Here is a 17,538-nt window from a genome sequence, read left to right on the forward strand (position 1 = left end):
AACAGCACAGTCTGTGAGTAATTCAACCTTTGTAATTTGTTTTCTATCTGAGAAGATGCAGGATTGCTATCTAGTTATCTCACATTCAGCTGAAACACTTGTGCAGATGAGTTTTTGCAAGGAAACACAAAATCCAATAGCACCCACAGAAGTATTGTAACACTGATGACCAGCCTCTGATGAGCCCAGTGACCCTTTCCTGCACATATTCTTCATGTATGTATGGCTCCAGGGGTCTTAGCCCCAACCATACTGTTGCTATAAGACTCACATCCTCACAAGCACCTGCTGCTTAACTCTTGAAGATGTCAGTGGGAGTTAGGCTCATAAATACTTTCTGAGCATCCTGGAAAATGTTACATTGGCTTGATCCAATTAAGTGAAAACACAGCATCTTTAAAAAGCCTTCCAATTTTAAAAGGGCAAGACAGATGAATGGTATTTTTCCCAGAATACAGAAAGGAAAAGAGAGTAATGAGATTTAATTAGTGTCCCTGTGCTCCTATGATCATTTACAAGTCAAAGGGGCATACATCTTTGGACAACGCTCTCAGGCACATGGTGTAACTCTTGGGGCTGTCCTGAGCAGGGCCAGGAGTTGGACTTTGATGATCCTTGTGAGTCCCTATCCAATATAAGGATATTCTATGATTCTGTGATTTGCATTTTGGGGGCTCTTCCCCTGTCTGGCTGCACCTCTGCTCACATACTTTCCAGGCTGGCATGGGGGGTCCTAGAGTGACATAAGCCGAGAGGGTCTGCCAGGTGCCACACATCTCTTTTTTTCCCCCACTGCAGGCCATCCTTATCAGCAAAGTGGGGAAGGAGAGCATTTTGTACACCTGGGAGTCTTGGAGCTGGAAAGGGAAAAGACAAGTGGGGTGCCAGAAAAGAAATCCCTTGTTCCTACAGAAGTAAGAGAGGGGCAGGAGATAAGACTCTCCTCCACCACCTCATGCCATATCATCTCTCATGAGGAAGCTCCCCAAGGAGATAAGACCGGTGGGAGCAGGGGGTGAAGGGAAGGAGGCATTAGTGATAGGAGGGAGAAGAAATAGTCTCTGCCACACAGAGTTCACTGGACCTGTGCTGAGAAGGGTTAACCCTGTCATGCTGCTGTTGATGACAAGAAATGTTTTTTTGTTATCATGGTATGTCAGATTCAAGTGGTATCACCCATGACTTGCACGCAAGATTGCAGAAGGAAGGGAAGCTGAGTGCAGGTCACATTCATGGTTCAGCACAGCTCTTCAAAACAGTGTGTTTCATTTTTGCTAGGAGGGGAAACTCACACTTTGCTGACACCACTTCCCACTAAAGTGATTCTAAGCTAAACCGGAAAATTTGTACACAGCCCTCTGACAAAGAAAAGCAAATCATGTCTCAGAGAAAGAATAAAGATATACAGCAAAACTCAATGACCCTAGGAAATAAAGAAGCTCTTTCATGAAGACCTAAACTTGACCCACATGGGTGGGTGAACCTGGGTTTTCTGAGGGGTGGGGGCTCTGGTTTGGGGTGTTATTTCATTATCTTTCTCCTGTTTTATAAAAGCAGTAGAATCTGAGTGCCTTGGGGATGTCTCTCACGTGGCCAGACTTGGTCCAAAGTGGGCAATGTGTTCAGCGGTTGTGGGAGGGTGGGGATGGCAGATGACAGGACAGAGAGGGTGGCATGATCCAAGCTCCTGTCTTTAGAAAACCTGGTTGAAATATCGACAGTATTGGAGGAGCTTGCTGGGACTATGCTTTGTGGCCTCCTGCACATTCAAGCACAGCAAGGAAAATCATATTCTCAGTCCAGTTTTGGACTGATGGAAAAGATAATCAGAATCCTTGTTTCATTTTCAGGACCCTCTTCTCAAGTTCATTTCCTTCCTGACCCCTCCGCTGCTACTTCATACATTACCCTTGGTCTCAGCTCTTTATCCTCTGCAAGAACCAACTACTCCCACTCATGGCAGTAATTCCCACACTGAGAGGTACGGAGCTGGAGCATCCCAGCCAGAACTGACCCCTGAAGCTGGGGGCATCTGTGCCAAAGGCCTCTGCTGCAGCCACAGGCTGACCCACCACTAAGGGTCAGCCAGCATTACCCCAAGCATGTGGCTCCAGCAGCCTCACCACAAACACAGTCATAGGTGTAAGTTTTGCTGTGCCAGAGTGCATATCCCGGCGGGCCAGCAGACACTGTCTGGGCACAGCTGACCACCTCACCACTTCTGTCCCTGACAGAAGCCAGAAGATAAAGGGCCATTGTGTACGTCTCAAATTCCAATAGCTGGATGGCTGTGGAGGCAACCAGGGATCGTTGGTAATAAGGATTATCGGTAGTAACGCTCCGTCAGAAAGAACATACCCTCACCAAGTCCAGGAGGCACCTCCAGAACTCCAAACATCCCATCACTGGAACCAGGACTGGTGATTTCCTTCTTTCCTTCCTTCCTTTTTTTCCTCTCTTTCTTTTTCCTTCTTTCTTCCTATCTTTCTTTCCTTTCTTTTTCTTTTCCTTCCTTCCTTCGTTCCTTCTTTATTTCTTTCCCTCTCTCCCTTTTCAATTCATCCCTTTCCTTCTCTCTTCCCTTTCACCCTAACCCTCTATCCAAAGCCCACCGCCGTCTGCTTAGATAGCAGCTCAGCGGCACATCAATCTCCATTCCAAGTGGGTAATTTACTAAAAAAATTGCGGTTTTTTTGCGGACCCTCTGACTTCTGTCGTTCCTTTCCAGCACGAGCATTTACGGATCCTGGTTATTCCCTTCCCCTTAAGGGCGGTTAGTCACAGGCAGCTGCGGCGGACGCAAGCCCTCCTGCCCTGCCCGGCCCGTGGGTTGGTTGCCCTGGAGCAGCGGGGAGAGGCGGGAGCGGTCCCGATGTCCCCCGGCCGGGGCGACAGTGATGCCGACATTCCCGGCGTTCCCGCCAGGAACGTCCCCGGCCAGCCGCTGCGCACGCCCCGCCCCCGCGGTGACGTCATGAGCGTGCACGTGGGGAAGGGGGCGTGGTCATGGGACCGCCCCCACCGTGGCCAATGGGAGCCTGGGGGCGTGGCCTCGGCGGTGGCGATGGCGGCGGTGTGGCGGGCGCTTTGCCGGGCCGGGCCGCGCGCGGGGAGGCGGAGACTGTGAGTGACGCGGGAGCGCGCGCGGCGGGCGGGGCCGGCGGACCCCCGGACCGCCCCCTCCCCCTTCCCGGCGGCAGGCGGCGCTTGGGGGTCTCCCCCCGACATCCCCCGAAAGCCGAGGGGCCCGGGGCGGGGGGGCAGCAGGGCCCGAGGACGCCTCCCCGAGGACTGGGGGGCGGCGGCGACTCCCCACAGCCGGAGCCCCGGGGGCTGCTGGCGGAGGACTTGGCGCTCGGGCACGGGGAACGTAGGAATGGAAATCTGCTTCCTGGTGTGAACAGTGTCCCTGCCCACGGCAGGGGGGTTGGGACGAGGTGGTCTTTAAGGTCCCTTCTAACCCAAACCATACTGTGGTTCATCCAGCTACACAAAATCCCCGTGCCTGGTTGTCTGCTTTGGTGCAGCTCCTACATGGGAACTGACCTGGGTCTTTCCCTTTCCTGCAACCAGCCTTGGATTATAGTGGGCTCCACATGGCTACCGTGCCCCATTTTCCGCAGGGGAAAGCGAGGGACCAGACGGGCTGGATCCACACAGTTGGCTTTCCCCTTTCCTTAAGAGCATCCTCTATCAATCCCCCGCTCTAGATGGAGCTGAGGATTGCTGAGGATTGGTTGTGGTTTGGGCAGAAGCGAGGCTGTCCCAAGCCCCCTCAGCATCCCTCATACTGGCCTTTGGGAGACCTTTGGGAGTCCGGAGCGGTGCTGAGACCCTGTGCTCCTGCCATGGCAGTGGTTGGATGAGGGAGGGGTTTGTAGGCAACACATCTGCTTGTCAAGGGACCAAAATCACCAGGTGCTTTCCTACGAGTGGGTGAACAGATGTCAGGGCTTGGACTTTCTGCAGGATGCTAGGAAAACTGTACTGTAAATACTGGATCCCCATGCCAGACAGTTTGCAAGATCAGGCTCTGAGTGCTGTATGCTGTGTAAGATGAAGGCTTCACCACACCTTCCTCCTGGAGATCTGTGTAGGTTTGATGTCCAGCTTTCTGCCTGCAGGTGTGGGCCTGCATGTTCCCTGTAGACAGAGAATGACTTCTGCCAGAGTGAGTGATTTAAGGGAAGTTTTCAACAGCACTTAGAGCACTTTTTTTTGTTAATACTGATGTCAGGAAGGCAATCAAGTGAAGCTTTAAATTCTTGCAGTCTCTGCTGAGACCACAATACTGTAAATATTTCATAGTTGAGTGACAAAAGCCTAAGCAGTCTATAATAACTGTAACATAGATGTTACCGGGAACATGCAATATTGATGCTGGTGTTCCTGGAGAACCTCAGGGACAGTTGGAATGCCTTGTGTTCTGCTAGAAGCAGCGTGAAGAGCCCAGAAAATCCACGTCAGCCATTCCTGCCCACTATGTCCTGCATAGTTCCCAGCATATCTCCTTTAGCACAAGATCCAGCCAGTTTCTGAAGACAATGCATGCATGTACATGCCTTTTTCTTTCTTACTTTCCCCCTTTTTTTCCCCCTACATTAGTGCAGAATCAGAAATACTATGCCTTGATATTTCTGACTATGAGGAATTTTGAATATTTATACTGTGAGGAGGAGTCTACACAGTGTGAGGGCGATTGGATGATCACGTTTATATGTTCATAGCACCTGTTTAGGGCTGGCAGAGGAGGCTGACTGCATGCCCATGGTGAGGCTGCTCTCTTCCAGCTGTGGTCAGAGGGAGCTTCCTTGTCTGGTGGTGCTAAGGAATCACAATCCCACTGCTAGACTCGCAGAAGAAGTTATGGCCTCCCTGTGTTGCCCCTTGTCATCAATGCTTCTGTGGAGCGCAAGATGCCACTGGGCAGGTGGAGACCACAGAATTTTGGGCATTCAAACAGCAGAGACCAGGGCAGGATGAGGCATGAGGAGTCCTTGCTTACCTTTAAGCTAGGCATCCATGTGGCTGTGTGCAGTGGGGAGAGAAAATACAGGAACAACTTCAAATGTCAGCAATAGCTGAACATGTTGGTTGGATTTAATTAGCAGCTTCCTGATCTTTAGCAGGAATTGGCAGGTGCCACTGTGTCCAGACGGTGGTGCCTGGGTCCTACAGTGCTCACTGCCATGTTGGGCTGGGACCCTAATTATAGCAGGTACCTCCAATGTAGTGCAGCTGCCCTTTCCAGCCACTGCCATTCTCTCTTCACTTGGATGTTGCTGCCCCTGTGAAATTGCTGGGCAGTGCTGCCCTGAAAATGTGGACCAAGTATTTATGTCATTATCAGGCAGGTGCAGCGTATGGTGCCCAGAGCTGTTTTTGATTATTTGCAATGTTCCAGAGCCTACTGAAAGGCTCTCCCTGCCTGTGAAAGATTTTTGTCGTGTTGGAAAAAGTTAAAAATCCTGCTGGTTTTTTAACTTTAACCATCAGCTGTTTTTTAATAACAAATGCAGCTGGTTTTTTCTGTTGTTGTCAAGAGCTTCCAATGTGTTTTTAAAGACAATGTAAACATTAACTATGAAAAATTCCTTGCTGACAGATCTTTGTGAAGGATTCTCTCTTTGCTTGGCAATTATGCTGCAAGAGAAGAGCATTGCACATGTAAGCATGATCACCTGTGTGCCCTCAGCAAGCCAAGGGCACTTCTGCTACACCCATGTACAAGAGGGGTTTTTACAGGTATTCATTTACATGGCATATTCCAGGCAGATCCATATCCACATGCCTGTACTAAATCTATCAAAAACGGTGTCCACATCTCAGTGGAACACTACAGAGTATGGAATATACAGTGTGGGCACATAGAGTGTGTTGATACCAGCATGCCTGCTAGGAACAAAGGAGCCTGAAAAGAGTAATAACCCCCTGTCAGATCTTGTTTAGGGACTGCGCCAGTGTCATTTAAAATTTCTATCATTGGGAGTTTCTTCTCTCATCCCTGATTGCCATCTTCCCTCTGAGGAATCCACCACTTCTCTTTCTTGTGTTTCATGCTCCAAGTTTTGTGTCTGCTTGGCAAATTAGTGAAGACATTTTTCATGGGTTGGACACTGGAGGGTGCTAATGCAATGGGAGCTGAAATTGTTCTAGCAAATTAAAGGGTACCCCTTTGTTACTTGTGAAATACTTTTATTTTTTGTTGAAACGTTTAAATGGAAAGACATGAATCGTGGTCCTTACCAGTAGCTGATCCTGCTCGGTGTGTGTAGAGCTATGACAAAGAATATCAATAAAGTGATGTGTATGTGAGGCATTTCTTCCCTGAACCTCTATCAAAAAAATCACTCATTTTATGTTCTACACATTTTTAAGTGTGTCTTTTGAGATTATGGCCTCGGGGTGAAAATTATGTGGAAGTGTGACTTTCTAGTGATAAAACCACTTTATCTGGGAGAATTGTTGAGATGTTTCTACACAATCTGCTTTTCTACAAGGTCACTTTGGTTCACCTAAACTAATACTGTCGGATTGCTAGTGAGGTGAGAACCTGATAGTAGCTCACACTGGGGAGGGAGGGGACACCCTGAACACTGCTAATCAAGTCCCTGGCGTTGTGATCCTCTCTCTGGAGATGTTCCTGATGGAGCCTCAGTTTACCTTTCAACCACCATTGCTAGGCCATGTGTGAGGGAGCGTGCAGGATGGAGCCTTTCATCAGCCACTGCTGCTAGGGCAGGCACAGCACATTACAAAACTGAGCCCTAGCTCTGGTGTTTCAAATTCGCTCAAACAGTTTTGGCAGGTTAAAATTACACTGGGAGGACTTACAGCAAAGGAGGTATTACCTGTTTGCTCTGCTCCACCTTTCTGCTGAACCAGGTCTCTGCTCTCCTCTGCCCTTGGCAGAAAGGCATGGGAGCAAAATAAGCTCCCCATTGTGCACTCTGGCAACTCCATACTCAGCTTTAAGGACTGTGAAACTACTACCTGAGCCAGTTTTCATCCTGGCAGCAGCAGAGGTATGATGATGGGTAATTAATGCTAATGAGAAGCAGGGTGCAAAGCTGAGCATGTCCAGCCAATCACCACTGGCACCCCAACTAGTCTGCTTAAAGCTTACGCTGTTCTGGACAGTCCTGCATGGTCCTACCTTTGCAAACTCATTGCCCAAATGAAAGTTGGTATTTGTAAAATACGGGAGCAAAACAGAATTGGCTACAAATACATTTTGCTTAGAAGCCTTTCTTGTTCAGTATGCGTGGGAAATGCATTACTCCTCTATCTCATTCCTTTTGCAAATGGATTGCACTGTCCTCTCCTGGGAAATGTTTTTATCTTGCTGTATGATATTGGCCAGGTTTTGTTCTCTCCCAGGTGTTGCAGTTTGCTTACATATGGCTGCTTCAATTTTTATTTCTTTTAAAAATATACCTTTTTTTTCTGAATTCTTCCTTAAACCGAAGATGTGTAGGAGCATTGGAGAAAGAACCTGTGGATGAGAAAACCAGAATCTCATGTTCTGATACCAGTGGAGACCTGCTGTTCATCTTGCAAACAGAAGCATGGACAGTTTCACAGCAAAGTTGCTTAGGTGTTTATCAGAAGCAGCAAAAACATGTCCAACTGAAAGTTTACACTTCTATTGCAAAGAGTTTTAGTACCTTACCAGAATAGGGTTATAAGGAAATGTGAGCCGAAAAGCTTTTAAAAATCATTGTAATAAGTGGTGGTATTGAAGACACTCGGCTTAAGGGGAGACAATGTATTTATTCTAAGCAAACAAAAAGAGATCTGCTTGACAGTGTGTTCATCTCGTTTACCAGCTTCTAAGAGAGGTCTGCTTCTTCCATCACACCTCCACACTTGCAAGCAGAGAGCCAGGCCACACATCCTGGTGTCATTTCAAGAATGGACATACTAGCTGTGGTGCCAAAAGGATTTGAATTTGTGCATTTTATGTAGGTGGTGCCCTAATTTATCCTGGGAGACCTTTCTCTGTGAGAGAGGCTTAACAGACCTTCCACCAAACCTGTGTGTGTGATTGCATTGAGTTAAACACTGCCAACTGCAGGATGGCATCTTGAGGTCCAATGCCACCCCTGCGTGGTGGCCCTGTATGAAAAAAGAGGGTGCATGTTCCCTTGGTGGGTCCTTGGTACCTTCCAGCATTGAGCCTTCACTCACTTGTGCAGTATTTCTTGGCTACTCATAAAGGCTGGGTGAGTGGGGTCCCTGGGGTTTTCATACCTTTTGGGGGGATTGGGCTGCTGTACTTGAAGTCTCTTTTCTTAAGAGCCATTCTAGCAGGCAGAAGCCCCTTGATGCTAAGAGCTTTGTAGGGTTTCTGCTGATGAAGCCCTGTGTATCTCCTTGTTTGGAAAGGGGAAATACTCAATTTTCACTTACTTTGTTAGCCAGGCTGTGCATGGAGGTGTTTCTTCAGCCACTGCCTTTTTCACATTTCCTTCTCCTGCCCCATGAGGCCAAGGAGTGCATCAGGTCTGGAGAACTTCGACTGCAAATGGGTGTGGAGGTCAGCTGTGTGGTTACTGAGCCCCTGGATGTTGAATAAATCCCCTTCATATTTTTCCCTTATTTTCTCATTGGACCTATATTTACTTCTCAAGTCTCCCTATGCCCTTTAAATTTCCCGTCATCATTGGTGTAAATAGGATTTGCCTGTCCCTGTGAAATGGGCATCACTGTTGACTGCCTGCCTTGCCTTCTCTAACTCTTCATGGGCCAGGGTTGTTCAGTTCCATGGGCTGAGGGGCCAAACCTGCTTTCTTCTCTGCCTTTTTAATTAAAAATGGTTGGCATCAGGGGCTTTGCAGCAATGAAAGGGAAACGATGAAACTTTGAAGAATTTGAGGCATAAAGTTGATCTCTAAATTTTAATGTACTCATTGCACTTAAACAGTTGATACATTTTATTATTGAGCATTCAGGTGACCTAATTTCCCTTAGTACTGTACTTTTAGCTTTATACATCTGCACCTAATTTGTAAAAAAGGACTTAATGAGAAACTTCAAACAGTTTAAATGTCAATTACAAAGAAAGCGAGGTTTTAAAGTTCCAGTAATCTGTCCATATTGGTCATCGAAACATGATCCCAGGTGGACGTTAATTCAAGACAGATGGCATTCCAAAGGCACAATTACAAAGAGCTTATATATTTTCAACACTAACAAGCTGTCACGCTATGTTGTAGCTACACTTCCAATACTGTATAAGCACAATTGCTGCTTTATCTGCAGTGGACTCAGTAATAAAGGGGTTTGATTCCCCACTCTTGATATTGTCAGTGGGATTTTGGAGGGGGGCTGAACTGGAGAGCAGGGTTAGTTAGTGTGAATACCTTGCATTTGCTCAGTCTGTTGGGTCGGAGGCTTATGTTAGTTTTTATGGTTTTTGTTAAGTTGGTGAAATGCTCTTCAAAGGAGGGGAAATATTGAATATGGACATAACACGACTAGCTCATCACAGTTATATTTCTATTTCCTAGATGTTTGCAGTTAAAAAGTCATCTGAAAGCCTTTGGAATAATGCACATGTTACTTGGAAGACTGAAGTCCAGGGGATTAATAGTGGCTTGAATTGCAGTGGTGTAAATGGGCAACAGCTTGGCTGCAGCCAGGCAGGAGTACTACACCCTGTGTAAAAGGCAGCTTGAATTATTTTCAGTTTCTGAAAGTATTCCTAGGTCCAAAGGCAGAGGTGGAGGAGCTGGATGAAGCATGTTCAAGGTAGGGCTTCCATTAGAGTGAAGAATCAACATGTGGTATAGTTGATCTAGTTGAAGTTATCCCTGACCATGGCAGGGGGGTTGGACTAGCTGGCTTTTAAAAGTCTCTTCCAAAGCAAACTATTCTATGTGGTAGATGGCAAGGATGTTGTAAAAGGATGATGTTTGAGTTGAGCTGAGAAGTGATCCGTGCAGCTGAACAATGAAAGCTAATTTAGCAAAATTTCCACTAATTTTTTGTTTGTTTCTTGAAACCAGGTCATGAAAAAGCAAGACTTGCATGTCTATGACTAGACAATGTTTTAATAAGCTTTAAAAATTCTGTGCTGTTAGCAGCAGGATTAATAATGCTCTCCAGGAATGTTTTTAAGCTCCTATGGGCATGTGTATCCTCTAAGAGATGCTGAGAATGAAGAGCTTATATTTCTGCTCATTTATTTACCTTTCATTGGAAAGTGGAGAAGAAAGCAGAAAGGCTAAGATGTTCATCCTCAGAAGACAGGAATTAAATGGTGAGCTTATACTCTTTAATTTTTGTTTTTCATTAATGAATGTGGTAAATGTGTTTTCAAAAGCATTTTACCTGGCTTGCATTTTTGGATGAAATGTAAGTGCTATTTGAAATATGCAGCTCGCCAACAAGTGAATTGGACTCCTGAGCCGCACTTGAAACAAAATGCCAATTTTACCTACAGTTTTACTAGGTTTCCTGGTTTATGCAGTGGCATTTGAATGGCCTCTAGTAATTGTTTTTAGCAGGAAAAAAAATCAAACAAAAATGAAAAACACAACCCAAAGCTCATTAGCACTGTATTTGGCATGCCATGAATCGTTAAATCTTTATATAAATGCAGAAGTAATTTGTGACAAACTAAATCCTTTCTTTTTTCAGAAAGACTTTCTTCTGACTTTTTGTTCATACTGCTGAGGTGCAGTGTGTTTTCCAGACATTAGATATTATTACCAGAATTGGGGCGTAACCAATTAATGTTTTAATTAAATATTATCTATAATCCTTGAGTGTCAGATGCGCTTAGTGGTGATAAGTGAATAAAATCAGGTGGAAAACAAAAGGCAATAGATAAAGAAATGCTTAGATAGGGTCTTTTTTACCCAAATTTTTTCGAACCTAAATTTGATGCTAGTGTGTGTTGCTCTCAAGTGGTTTCCCCATGGATTTTCCCAGTCCTTATCAGGGTAACATACTGCAGTCTTTTTATTTAGATCAGGCTTCGCTTTGAGAGTTAACTAATTGTTGAAGCCCAAGTGGGAAACTTTCTTGCACCTGGAAAATTAGGAAAGCAAAAGATGTCCGCGTCCTTTCCCTGGTGGTTCTTCACCTGCAAATTTGAACTGCAGTGGTAATAAAAGTTTTGTGGACCTCATTTTATGTGAGATCATTAAGCGACAGGAGAATTCAGGACTAGTTGCCCTTCATAATTCAGGACACTGAAAGGTGCCATTTATAAGCTCGAAGTGCCTGCAGGAAGGCAAAACAGGCTTGTAAAACCCATACTTGAAACCCTGAAAGGGAACCGGTTTGTACTGCTGGCTGCAGCTTTGGAGTGGCAAAATTGCAAAGGTGGTAGGGATTTGGTTTAAAAAAATGAAAAAACACCTGCCTCTAATAGTTAATGGAACAGCCTGGATTTTCACACTTCTTGTGTTGATATCTCTTTTGTCCAAAATGACCCCAAAACATCCTGAGCAATGATACCAGTAAAAGCCTTATCAGTCGTACTGCCCAGCTGTTGGGCTTATTATCTTTCTTGCTATAGCCCACTGTTTTGCTGAGCTGTTAATTTGGCGATAAAATAAGTTTTTCCTGACCTTTTAGTAATATTTTGCAACTGGTGACCTTTGCCCCTGACAGAGGCCAGGCATTTTGTAGGGAGAACTCTTGCCACCTTTGCTTGAGAATGAGTAGCAGCATGTGCAACACTTCAAATAAAAGGGGTGATATACCATCATACCCAGTCATAAAAGTGATTGTTACAACTCTAAATGAGCAGTGTAATCTGCAAAATTCACAATATACTGCAGCTTTATGGACTTAGAAAGCCTGAAAGGCAGCTCAAGGAAGCACTGAGCCCAGCGTTCATTTTCAGAACAGGTACCGCTTTCCTTACCTGCTCCTCTGTTACTCCTCAAATAAGAGCTGGAGCCATGATTTTAAAGTTTATGACCAAAGTCTAGCAATTTCTACCCAGAATGAGGTATCCGTATCTGTAATCTTAAATGGCTGGGGCTCAACTCTCCTAGTCCAGCCAACGTAAGCCAGCTGTTTGTGGTCACATTAACATCCCGTGACTGAAGTTACTTGGGTGTCCATTTGTGCCATCAAAGCCTAAATTCCAGTGAAGACAAGAGCTGACTGCTCATCAAGTCTGCCTGTAGCATCTTTGCTTTATTAATCTGTATTAGTTCCATACCTGTGTGCTTATGCACACCAATTTTAGCAGCATCTGGCTATACAGTGTGGTATCCAACCTGTCATCCCTCCTTATGTCAATCGCATAGGAGCTGGTGAAGCTCTGGCTATGCTTCAGAAGCGTATTGGTATTATTCCATGATATTTTCTGATGCTGTTTTTGTTACCCGGATTGATGTGCTCAGGATCCCAGATGCTGCACTGAGTTTAGTATGACCCTAGGACCTTTGCAGGATTGACTGCAGGACTCAAACCTTTATATCCACTGTTAAAAGGCAGTTATGTGGCCATTTATGTTAGAACCAGTTGCTTTGTTACCTGTGCACGTGCTGTTCCTTGACAAAATTTAGTATTTTTTTTAATTTATGGTCAAAATGTGATGCATATACTTACCGGAGTACCTTGCTCCGTGTAAATGGCCTGGCTGCCTTCAGTCACCACTCAGATTTCTGTGGGAGAACGGGAGTTGGGGTTTTCTGGCTTTCTGTAGGGATGTGTTCATGGTAGCATTCCTGTTATTTCTGTATTTTCTTTGTAAAGGACATAAAGTTTCTAGATGGCATGTTGTCAGTATATTTTTAAATGACATTTTGGGGGTATTTTTCATGTAAGTTCTCTAATTTGTAATACATTTCTAGGTTTTGTGGGTTCTTTTATTTAGGCTTTATATATGAATGCATGCTTTGTGGACTTATTGCCTTAAACATTCACTGGCTTTTGTTAAATCTCTAGCAGTACTAAAGTACTGAAGGTGCTTTGGGCTGGGTCAGTACCAAATAATGTATTTGGCATACTAGAAGTATAAAATTTGTTTTCTTACTGAGTGGGGTTTTTTGAGAAGTTGATAGATGTGAAAACCATTTAACAGCTGGGGTTTTTTCTTCCTTTCCTGTTAAACTAAGCTACTGAGGAAATCTTCTTACTGCTACATGCTGCAATATGTCAGAAACACCGTTATGTTATAGTTGCATCATTATCTAAAGGAAAAATTGAGTGTGGGTTTGAAGTCGACAAGTGATGAAAGTAGCCCTGAGGTTGTCAATTAGAAAGCCAGGGCCTGGAACTGATAAGTTAATGGCTAGTTCCCTTCACACCCCCCTCGCTTTGCTGCCTGCTCCCACCTCACCCTGCAGCAACTTTACTGCTTGAAACAGAAATAAAAGGCTCCTGTTGCTTTGTGTCCCAAAATTTATCTCACTGATATGATTCACTTAAATTCTTGGCTGGTTGCAATGTTCTTAGTATGAACAGATAGTTAAACGAGGAGAAATGAGATGTAACAGAAAATACAAACTCAAAATCCTCCCACCCCCCTGCTTTTTTTAATTATTTGTTTATTTTTGTTTAAATGTTGAACTGTTAACATGGTTGTTTCAGACCATCGTCTTGCAGTACACACAGCAAATTTAGCAGCAGTGCAAAATTTTAACTTCTACCATATGTTTGTTTGCAAGTTTTAAAACCTGAAATTTAATGGCAGCCAGTGGGAATCCATGTGTTCCTGTTAAAGGCAGAGGGCAACACATGTGGTTTTTCCTGAAGGGAGATACTGGTTACCAAAGTTTATGATATAATGTAATATAATACAAAGTGTTTCTATTTTGCTTGGGCAGGAGGGAATGAACGTGTTGGCATTTCTCCTAAGGAACACATGGGTTTAGATAAATAGATAAATTATGGAAAATAACAAACGGGATTTATTCAGATTTTAATCATTCTTGGTGTTCTAAGTTGTGAGAACAACAGTAACTTTATGAAAAGAGCTTTAAAGTAGTATTGGAAGTAGATGTAATTCAAAAAGGCATTGTGCAAAACAAAACATGTAATTCATCTTCAGTTTTTTAAACTTTAGGTACAGTGTGAGAATTAGGGCTTGTAAAAATTTGCAGTTGGGCACCGCCTCTTGCAGCCTGAGGTTTCTGCTCATGACACAGCAGCTTCAGTGACAACAGAAATCCAAGATTTTTTCCACATAGCCCTGTCTCAACCTAGAGCAGATGAATAATAATCATGAGTTTGTGAAGGCAGTTTAATTTGCAAACACAGTCACGTTTTTGACCTTTCTGGTAGTTTCACCATAACCAGCAAACATCCACTGAGTAATAAACAAACTGCTACTTACCCACCGCAGTCAAATGAAACAGGGTGCTCTGAGCAGGGACTGCTGCTCTTGAGTCCTTCTCTCCTCCAGACAGATTTCAAAACATGAAATAAATATTTTTCTAGCTTCATTCACAGAAAAAGAGGTGTGACATCATATTAAACAACTCAGCATGGGATGGCGCTCTCTCCTGATGTGCTAACTTGGCCCAAGACCCACGTGGTTGAGTTTTTCCAGGGCTTCACCAGAGAAGCAGTGTAGAAGAGGTAGTACATGATTTTCCAAAGACACGTGTTCTATTTGTGCCCTACTTTGACTTACTCCTTGAGATACGTGTTTCACAGTACCCATAAATAATGAAAATATGCAATGACATTTTTAATCAGAGGCTTTGTTTTCTTACACATTGTGACGCTGGTGTTTCTGGTGCTACAGGATAACCTGCTGCGGTTGGCCTGCTGCAAGAGAGGTTGTCTCAAAATGAATGGCATTTTATCTAGTTTAGCCTGGCTTGTTCAGATATCACACCTACCAGAAAGCATAATTCTATGGTTTCCTCCTAAACTGATCCTTTCCTTGAATTGCAGTTTTGTCTTTGCGGGAATCTTCTGTAGTTATTTTTTGAATGAGGTTCTGAAAGTTAATGGTGGTGTGTCAACAAAGTTCATCTTCCAGGGGAAAGTCATCTCTATCTGGATTTTATTTCTTTTGACCTCTTTCATATGCTGTTATATACCTGTCGGCCCAGCAGGCTGTTGTGCAAGGTACATTCACATGCTGTATGGAAGCCAGGCAGCCAAATTTTGGTGAAGCCAATCACTGCTCTGCAAAAGGCAGATGGATGCCAAAAATCTCCATCTCTTTCAGTGGGTTGCTCCAGGATGCTGATCTCTGCTCGTCCGGGTTTCTTCCCCCCCACTTTTGTTTTCGCTGTTGGTTAACTGCATTTTCTCAGTCATGGTACTCTTTCAATCTGAGAGACGCTCTCTTGCCATGTGTTTCTTTACTTTTGTCATGCCTTAAGTATATCCATGTCTTTCAGTGTGGATGACCATTTGACATGTGTGCTGTCTGTTCACCAGTTTACACCAGTTACTTCCTTACTCCCAAAACACATGAAGCATAGTGTGCTAAACAGTGCCCACTGTTTAGGGTAAAGGCTGTGGTGTTCTACAGAGAGGTTACAGGTTGAAATGGCCTTTCTCCTTCCTTTCCCTACCTAAGGAGGAAGAGTCTCATTTTAGGAGGAAAAGTTTCTTTCCTCCCTGCAAGGCTGGGTCCATATAAACTCTTCAGCTCTCTAGAAGTTTGGTTGCACTGGATCACTTCTGTCTGCAGGTACAGAGCTTTTGATGATATAGAGCGTTCTAAGGCTAAAAATCAAAGGGGCTCCTTTCCACCCACATACTTTACTTTTTCTGACAAAGAGAGCTGGAGCAGTGCTCCTTCCTTCCTGTATGAGCATTCTCAAGCCCAGAATTCTTGCCTTGCTTCAAATGAATGTTGGAAAGAAATGAAAATTGCTTACTAAAAAGTGGTGTGGCATTTCCTAGTTGTTTTTCATTCCCATAGGGAACCTTAAAATAGGGAAAAGCTTGTCTAGATTCAGTAATTTGGAATGGATAAACCCATGTCTTATACCCTAGGAATTTAAAAAAAAAAAAAAGGAAAGGAAAACACAGTGGCAGAGTGATTGCACAAAGTCATGTTCCAAGTGAGAAAGCTGACTTGGCATTTCCAGATTTTTAATTTCTAAAATAAAATTGTCTTTATGCAGTCATGATAGATTTTCTTTAAGTATATCTGAAATTATATAACAGAGCTCAGTTAAGTCAACTTTGTCTTTAATGTCACTGTCATCATCTATTTATTAGCAGAATGTCATCCCACAGGAACTCAGCCCACTGAACAAGATAAACTAGGAAAGGAATATGCTGTCAAAGGGCTGCATTTCTTTGGGCAGCTGTTGGATTTTCAAAATCAACTTCTTTGACCACTTTTGCCTGGAAAATGATTTATTAACATTAAAACACAACTGATGAACGTCAGAATATAAAAAATGAAAATAAAAGATGTGATGGTTTATTGTTTTTTTTGTATTGTTTATTATTGTGACTGTATAAAATGACATATTCGTTATGCAATGGTAGTGGCAAAATTAAATGGTTTCGAACCAAGTGTAAACTTGTTGGGGGAAACCAGCAACAGTTTGGACCTTTTTGGTACTGTAGGCTGCAAATATGTTGAGAGGCCTTGACTTCAGAGACTGGAATATTCACCCCCTGCCTGATGGATCTGTTGCAATGCACGGTGGGGTCTGCAGTGTGGAGTGTGGTGTCTGCAGGATGTCTTCACTCAACAACCATGAAGGGAATTAGTTTAGAAGAGAAAGACACTGAAGATTTTTAACACTTTAGACACTGCCAGTTTCTTTTTCAGACCACTTCCAGCCTGTTTTGCAACTGATAAAAATATATATGTTCTGGCATTTTTATATAAAATATTTGAGATGTAGGTGTTGCTGCTTTCTGCCACTAGTAATGGTAATGCTGGCACATTCCTCAATTAAAAAAAATAATTCTGGAACTAAATGATAAGCAAAGAGCTGAACCCTGAGTTGGTGAGATGGCAAAAACTTTGTGCTCAAGAAATAAATAAGAAAAACAGTTTTCAGAATGTATGCTGAGTGTATTTTTTCTTAAAAATTTGTCTATTAAAATTATGCCAAGGCCTAAGCTTATTGTAGTCTGTTTAAGTCATAACCACCACCCCCCCAAACCAAATAGAAACAGTGCTTCCAGGATGTGGATCAAACCATTCAGCTGATGAAAGTCAATGCCTAAACTCTGGAAACCCGAAGTGTTTGAAGTACTGTGTTGGCCTTTGAGATCAATAGCCTCCTCTGCAAGTACCAAGAGAATATTTTCTTCAATATATTCAATTAGCTGAGTTAAATGACTAATTTATTCAAACGTGACCAAATGGGAGTTGAAAGAAGCAGAAAAGCTTGTTCTTCTACACCAATCTGTGAATAAAAGCTAATTATGAGAGGATTAGATTTGCTAACACTATAATATTGAAGGATATTAAGACAAAATACTAGATTGGTGCTAATTCTAGCTAATACAGAGTTACTTTAATAGATCAAATTTAAATCTAATCACAATTTTTTTAGTCTAGCCTCTTTCAGATAGTGTTATGCAAGTGAAAAACTGTCTCATTACGTTTTAAATTGCATTTGTTTCCATCTAAAG

General features: G+C 43.5%; 1 long non-coding RNA gene across 1 annotated transcript in view; it reads left to right on the plus strand.

Annotated features, from left to right (window-relative positions):
• Positions 1-3,059: 3,059 nt before the first annotated feature.
• LOC108500287 overlaps positions 3,060-17,538 on the plus strand; it is an 87,917-nt gene continuing 73,438 nt past the window's right edge. Inside the window, exon 1 of the long non-coding RNA XR_001875812.1 lies at positions 3,060-3,123. This is a non-coding gene — a long non-coding RNA (uncharacterized LOC108500287). The remainder of the gene's footprint in view (positions 3,124-17,538) is intronic.

Source organism: Lepidothrix coronata, unplaced genomic scaffold (genome assembly GCF_001604755.1).
Source record: "Lepidothrix coronata isolate B3197 unplaced genomic scaffold, Lepidothrix_coronata-1.0 Scaffold88, whole genome shotgun sequence".
Lineage (NCBI taxonomy): Eukaryota > Metazoa > Chordata > Aves > Passeriformes > Pipridae > Lepidothrix > Lepidothrix coronata.